At 34.0% G+C, this 8,218-nt stretch overlaps 1 non-coding gene across 1 annotated transcript; it reads left to right on the top strand.

The window, feature by feature from the left end:
* Window positions 1-4,650: 4,650 nt before the first annotated feature.
* Window positions 4,651-4,757, top strand: LOC118898624. The gene has a single exon (XR_005020768.1). It is a non-coding gene; the product is annotated as a U6 spliceosomal RNA (small nuclear RNA).
* Window positions 4,758-8,218: the final 3,461 nt, after the last annotated feature.

Here is an 8,218-nt window from a genome sequence, read left to right as displayed (position 1 = left end):
GGATAAGCAAAATATTTAAGCTTTCATGAAACTTACAATCTACTAGGTGATCTAAGATATTTAACAATCATGCTACATGTCTACACATAATAAATGCTATAAAGAGAGCAAATCAGCTCTTCCACTAAATCCTCTACTGTAAGAATAAAAGCTCAGTAACTACTGACATTCCCATCCTAAATTCACCAGATATATGATCTTGGTCAAGTTACTGGACCTCTTGAAACCTCGATTTCTACATCTTTAAAATGAGGACAACACCAACGCTTAACTCATAAAGTTGTGAGAACCAAATGAAAAAAAATCCATGTGAAGCACTTAATACAGTAACAATTACTGTGCCCACTAAATATAAGCCATTACATTTTTATGGTTATATATTTGTATGCCAAAATATCAGAGAGGTGAAAAGACAGATAGACAAACCAATGAAAAACTGAGAAGTAAACTGTTTGGATAGAAGACTAATAATGCTGGGTAAGACCTTGGAAACTTCACTTCTGGTGATGGGGGAAGGAGGAAATAAGTCCTGAAAATAACAGTTTGAATTTCCTGCCACTTCAGTGGGATGGGGCATCAAAATCTAAATAGGTTTGTAGAATGTAAGGAAATGTGGTATTTCCTGAATGCCTAGGGTGTGGACTCTCAATTAGACTTACTCATATAGTCAAGGTTGATGCCATGGAGAGCTAACTCCCTGCATTTCTGGGTTGCATCATCTAGCCACTCAGCAGCCACTCAGGAAAGTAGATTCCCACACCTTGAATATTGTGGTGTTTGCTTCTAAGTCCAAAGGAGGGAAACCTGGCCCAGGTAAACATCAGGCTAGAGAAAGAAGAGGATGTACAAGGGACCGTGAGAAAACACCCAACTCAAAACTACAAGCAACCACCCTATCAACATTTTAATCCCTTCTGCTGTGTTTTAATTTTAACTACTTTACTTAGCACTAATCATCTTCTAACATATTATAATTTACTAATTTGTTATGATCATTGTTTATTGCCTATATCTTCTCCATCGCTAAAAACATAAGCTTCATGAAAGTGGAGATCTTCGTTTTGTTTACTGATTGATATGTTTCAAGCACCAAGAACATTTCCTGGCAAACAGTAGATGCTCAGTAATATTGTTGAATAAATGAATCCTTGAACTCTTCACCTTTATCTTCTGCCTTGATCCTATACAAGAGTCTGGAACTTTGATATGATGAGTGGAGGTGCCCTAGTAATTACTGAAGTTGAAATTACTATCAATCTAAGTTTTCATACACCTGCATATAGACTAAAATTCATATATACAACGTAAGTTTTATAATATATTTCAAATCTGTATACTTTTATCTATCTCCACTTCCATTGACTTATGCATATCATCATCTTTCTCCCAGATTTACAACAATAACACGCCATTTTTCTCCCTGCCTTTCCTCTTGGCTTCTTTCTAGTAGATGGAGTACCTTAAGAATGCAGCCCCTTGCTTCCTTTGCAGTTTCTCCTTCATCAGCATCTCCCAATTCCTCCCACACCCCCTGACCTTCACATTGTTTTCAATGACCCTTCTTTCTGCCCACAGCACATTGAAAAGTTTCATTAACCTATTTATCTTTGTAAACTTAGTTATTTTCTGAAATATAAACACAATAATTTCAATTGTGATTAGTTTGACTAAAAAATAATTCTAGTTTCTTTTCTCCACTAATAAAGTGAACTTTCAAACTGCGAGGAGTTTTTTTTTTCAGCTAAATTCACCTCTTAAAATCGATAAACTAAATAAAAATATATCTTACAAAACAAGCTTATAAAGGATTACACCCTCTAGACTTAGACATATAGTCTATGCATGTTTCCTATCTTATTGTGTTAGCATTAAATAATGCTAAACAGCAAAAATTTAATGTAAGTTCAAGTAAATATTTTCAAAAAATAAAAAAATAGTATATTAAATCAAAAATGTAATTCTTCTTATCTTAACCTAATCCTGCATAGATTGGGGCATAGTTACTCGCATGTACCAAATTTTAGAAGATAGAATGAGAAATTGTATAAGAGAATTGTCTAACTACTTGCTTATAATTAGCAACAGACGTTAAGGTCTCATGGAAGAAACAACAATGTATTTTTCCCTTTAGCTTAGGGGATCCCATAGTCTGACAGTGTCACACTAACAAAGTTTGTGTAGGAAAAAAAAGGTCTGTTGCTTAGTCACAAAGCCCTAGAGCAGAAAGCATGTGTGCATATGGTTAAACAGATTATCCAGTGATCTTTCCTGAGAGAAGCAGAGCGTATCTCCAATACCTGACCTTATCTGCTTCACATCTGTCCTTTCCCAATGAAATCCCCTGGTAAATAATGGGCATTTACAAGCGTTTAAGAATATTTAGTCATCTGAATGGATGACACATTCTCACTTCTGACAATGTGAATAACAGTATGAAAGGTAATATTGAAAGGTTATAGTTAATACTTTGCACTTAAGTATAGGTTCCCACAAGTTATTACTATTGGTGAGGTGAAGTAAATTTGCTTACCCTCTAAAAATAGAGTAGGTTCTTGTTCTAACTCTGTTATTAGATGGCAAAGCTTTTCTCATTACTGGCTTTCTAAATGAAAGAGGTAAATGATATGCCAGTTTATACATAGTGACACAATACCATCCTATGCATAACAGATACTTATTGAATACCTACTCCCTGCCAGGCATTGTGTTAAGTAACAAAGAAAAGGATATAAAAAAGTAGAGTACTTGCTCTCAAGGAACTCATAGTCTGTTTAGGAGAGTGTTGAAGAGGATGATTGGAAACAAATAAGCCAAAATTTATAGTGTAGTGTGAAAAATACTACCATATAATATGACATAATATAGTACAACCATATAATATAATCTGGGGAATGCAGAGGAGGGTATATAAGTCATTTATGGGGAGAGCAGAGCAGGATATCAAGTTCATTATCCTAACTGAGTCTTCAAGAATAATAGCAACTGGGCAGGTGTTGGAAGGAAAATGGGTATGAAAAAAGCAATAATGTAAAGTAATTTCAAGCTGAGGGAATAGCAATTAAAATGGCATAGTGGCCCAAGATACTTTTAGAAAATTGTAATTACATAGCTGTATAGCGACAACATGGAGGGTAATCTATATTTGGAAACCACCTGGAAATGGAGAATTTTTTACTGCATTATTCTTTTATAATAAAGATAAAAAATATTTTAATATTCCTAAACTGAAGCACACCTAAGTAATATTTTGACAGCTGTTATATCTGGAATATTTGAGTCCTTGATATAAAATCACATTGTCTACTGAGTAGACTTGAAACTGACAATAATCCTGTTTTTTAGACCAATTTTTACCACCATGTAATTTTTGTCTTTCTGTACCAATTTTTCTCAGCTAAAAGATGTGAAAAGTATCTACACTTCTCAACTTTTAGAGACATTATAAAGAAAAAAAGATGGACCAGATGAAAGTATTTCATTATTTTCTTTCAGAACAAAGAAATTATTCCTTTGTATAATTTACAACACCTTATATATCAAGCACTGGGCAAAAGTGAGTTTGTGTCAGTATCTATCAGCAGGAGATTCTGATCTAAAATGGACTACAGAGGTGTAAAGGGACAGAAAACAAAATGTAAATTAATTTACGTTTTGATAAAATAATAATAATTAATAAAAATAAATGCAAGCACAGTTGTAGGTAACTTTACTATTAGGGTGACTAAAGACAGAAGCATGGAAGCTGAGTATCAGCATGAATAAGGCCTTTTGGAAAAAGACATATTCCAGGATCTCTTTGAATAGCAGAAAGATCTATTCTAAACTCAACTTTAAAAGGGAACAACTGAGGAATAAATAAATATAAACAGTATGAAGGTACACATTTAGTGTATTTTTAATATTTTAAATGTATTTTTAAATTGCACTACTAATGCACACATATATAACTGTACAAGGTTCAAATAGAACAGAAATATACAGAGCAAATCCTGAAATATTCATACATTTACCCTTCATTCCCTTCTTCCCCTGAGACATGACAGCTGTCAAACACTTGATGTATCTTTTTTTTTTAATTTCAGTATATCACACATAAATGTCTGGCTCAATGAATTATTATGAAGTGAATTCTTGTGTTACTGCCACCAAGGTCAAAAAACAGGATCTACCAGCCTCCAGAATGGCCCCAGTCTCAACTAATCCTTGCCAAAGATTACGTTATCTCAAGAGGATTCACTATTCTTACTTCTAATATTAGTGTTCATTTTACCTGTTTTTAAATGTAATAATAAGAATCAAAATGTTTTGTTTATGTGTGTCTACCGTCTTTCTGCTCAATGTTATATTTGTGAAATTCATTAGGTTTCAGAGAGTTGCTGTGGTTCTTTCATTTTCATCTCTGTACAGTATTATAGATCAAGAACATACCGTAATTCTTTTATCCATTCTCCTATTGATGGCTCTTTGGATTCTTTCTTGTTGGAACTGTTTTCACTCATGTTGCTACAGACATTCTTGTATACCTGCACACATGTCTATCAAGTATGTACCTAAGAGCAGAACTCATTAGTGTGCAGGGTATGCTTATGCTCAGCTTTAGCTGATGATGCCAAATAGGTTTTCAAAGTGGTTATACTAATTTACATTTTGGTGCTTGCTTCGGCAGCACATATACTAAAAATGGAACAATACAGAGAAGATTAGCATAGCCCCTGTGCAAGGATGACATGCAAATTTGTGAAGTGTTCCGTATTTTTACAAGATTATAGCCAAAAACTTCCTTAACCTGAGAAAAGAAACACTCAAGTCCAGGAAGCATAGAGTCCCATACAAGACAAACCCAAGGAGGAACATACCAATACACATATTAATCAAAATGACAAAAATTAAAGACAAAGAAAACATATTAAAAGCAGCAAGGGAGCAAGAGGGAAGAGATATGGGGACATATGTATATGTATAACTGATTCACTTTGTTATAAAGCAGAAACTAACACACCATTGTAAAGCAATTATACTCCAATAAAGATGTTAAAAAAAATAAAAAATAAATAAAAGCAGCAAGGGAAAAGCAACAAATAACATACAAGGTTATGATAGCCCATAAGGTTATCAGCTGATTTTTCAGCAGAAACTCTGCAGGCCAGAAGGGAGTGGCATGATATATTTCAAGTGATGAAAGGGAAAAACCTACAACCGAGAATACTCTACCCAGCAAGGCTCGCATTCAGATTTGAAGGAGAAAACCAAAAGCTTTACAGACAAGAAAAAGCTAACAGACTTCAGCACCACCAAACCAGCTTTACAACAAATCCTAAAGGAATTTCTCTAGGTGGAAAAGAAAGGCCACAACTAGAATCACGAAAATTATGAATGGGAAAGCTCATCAGTAAAGGCAAACATAAAGTAAAGGTAGGAAATCATCCACACATAAATATGATATCAAAACCAGAACTCATGAGGAGAGTACAAATGTAGGATATTGGAAATGCATTAGAAATTAAGAGACCAGGAACTTAAAACAATCTTGTACATATATAGACTGCTATCTCAAAACCTCATGGGAAACACAAGCCAAAAATCTACAATAATTTACATTCTGATCAGCAGTATATGAGAGTTTACACTCATATACTGTGGATCATATACTGCTATAATACACTAGTATTAGCAGCCTCTTAAAATTTTAGCCATTCTGGTGGGTATAGAGTAGTACCAGCAGGACAAGAGTGTTCCTCTAAACACTGTTTTGAAAATAATGGTCTAGGAAACAGGAAAATGAGGCTTGTGTCTGTGAATTTTTTCATGAAGTTTATAGATATTATGAAAAAGCATTATTTGGCTATGATGCTTATGATATCAAATTAGAGCCAAGTAAAGTTATAGTTCCACCCACAATGTTTCCAAAGATCTCGAGGAACTAGAGGCTGAAGGAATAGAGACCAACTCAAAGGTCCTAACTGGAGGTTACAGCTCTATTCTACTCTGAATTTTTGTGATTTATGCACAGTTAATATGCACAGATAATATGTTTACAAAGCATGGTCAGATACCATTGAGGTTCCAGAAGCCCTATATTTGTAGCTAGTATCTATTTCACCTAAACCTCAAGATCCACTTCCTGAAGACCTGAAGGTCATCTGTCATTCCATCTGCAGAAGGAAAGCCCAAAAGCCACAATGAAGCTTAGAATTATAGAAAATGATATCACCCTTCTTGTCACTTTTCCTTTTTCTTTTTTGTATTTAAAATGATAAACCCTGCCCACATAAAAGAATTTCTTTAGAAACAAAAGGTAAAGGTTTCTTCGTGGATATTCATTTATTTTCTCTTTGCTATGAGGTATATTGCCACAGTAATTATCCTTTTTTTTCCTCACTTTGTTCAAACCAGTCATTAAAATGTGGTCCAGATTGGTTCAACATTCAAAAATCAATTAATGCAAAATGTATTCCAATATATATTAGGTGCAGACAAATACTGTTTGATTTCACTTATATGGGGTACCCAGAATAGTCAAATTCATGGAGTCACAAAGTACATCAGTAGATGCCAGGGGTCGGGGGGTGGGGGGTGGGGGGGAGGGCGAATGGAGATTTAATGTTTAAAGGGGACAGAGTTTCAGTTTAGGAAAGTGAAAAATTCGGGAGATGGATGATGGTGAGAGTTGCACAACAATGCGAATGCACTTAGTGCCACTGAACTGTATGGTTAAATATGGTTAAAATAGTATGTTTTATATTATGTGACTTTTACCACAATAAAAAAGCATTAAAAAAAAACGGTTAATGCAATCCATCACATCAACAAGCTAACAAAAAGGAATTAATCATCCCATTTATGTTGGATACTTAAATTAGGTTTCTTTTGTGGATGTTCCTTTGTTTCCATCTTACAACGTGGACTAATAGCATTTTCAGCCTCCACAAAAATGTTATCCTGGGATAGGATATTCTTACCCAACTAGGCAGATTCATGGATGTTTTCTGGATGTCATGTCTTCCTCTTCCTTGACCTACCTTCCTTCCTTCCTTCCTTCCTTCCTTCCTTCCTTCCTCTCTTCCCTCCCTCTTTTTTTTCCTTTCTTGGCTGGAGTGTAAGTTTAAATAACTTATTAAAAAAGGATATAGAGGGGTTAAAATTTCAGAGTTTACATAATCAGAAATACCTTTTTTTTGCTTCTCATACAAGATTTATTTGATTTTTCAGCTTGGCTGGGAATAAAACTATATCCCTACATGTTTTGATGGCCTCTCTTCCTTGCTTCTTACCAACAGTTATTGTTAATAAGTCTGATGGTGATCTGATTCTTGTTTGTTCTTTTTATCTTTGATGTTTTGAAATTTTATAATGCATCTCAATGTGTTCAAGTGAACATTTGGTGAGCCTTTTCATTTCTGGAAATTTGTCTTGTACTATATCTACATGGTATTTTACTTTAGGGACTGATACTCTAACTTTTTTTTTTCTATCACATTTTTATATCTTTGTGTTTTGTTCAACTTTCTAAAAGATGTCTTTATTTTCTTCCAAACTGTCGAATGATTTTCCCCTGCTTTATCTATGATATATATAATTTATGAGAGCTCTTTATATATTTTATTATTCCCCCAAGGTATCCTACTCTCACTTCATAGATGCATCTAGGATATTAAATATAGTATTAACATATTTATCTTAGCTCCATGCATTGTCTTGACTTTTCAAATTTACTAGTTTTTATGTTTGGTCTAGGCCCAGGGAACCACCATTCCAAATAGTAAGGTAGGGGAGGAAGGTAATGAGAGGGAGATATCTAGGAAACTTTAAAAGAGAATTGCTAAATCAGGTTTGGATATTTGGAATAATAATTGTTACTCATTGACAGATCTAGTGGAGCAATTAAAAATATTAGCAATGGCTATGTGAATCAGATAAGACAAATATTTCCATGATAACGTATGAATTCTATCTGTTAAATTTAGTATAATTCATACTTATTATAATTACATAATTCTGTTAAATTTGTTATAATTCCATTTGTTTATTTGTTATAGAACTTAATTGCTTTTCTTTTTCTTCCCCCAATTTCATTCCATGATAATTTTCCCTCACTGTCCTAAGAATAGTTTATACTTTAAGGCACACACACACACACACACACAGCCTAGAATCACCTAAAAAAATCAGTTCCCCAGAAAACACTACCAGGAACTCTCTTGAGCATATGGATACCCAA

The sequence above is a fragment of the Balaenoptera musculus genome, chromosome 7 (genome assembly GCF_009873245.2).
Source record: "Balaenoptera musculus isolate JJ_BM4_2016_0621 chromosome 7, mBalMus1.pri.v3, whole genome shotgun sequence".
Taxonomy (NCBI): domain Eukaryota; kingdom Metazoa; phylum Chordata; class Mammalia; order Artiodactyla; family Balaenopteridae; genus Balaenoptera; species Balaenoptera musculus.
The sequence above is the reverse complement of the archived record's forward strand: the minus strand, read 5'-3'. Positions and strand labels throughout refer to the sequence as shown.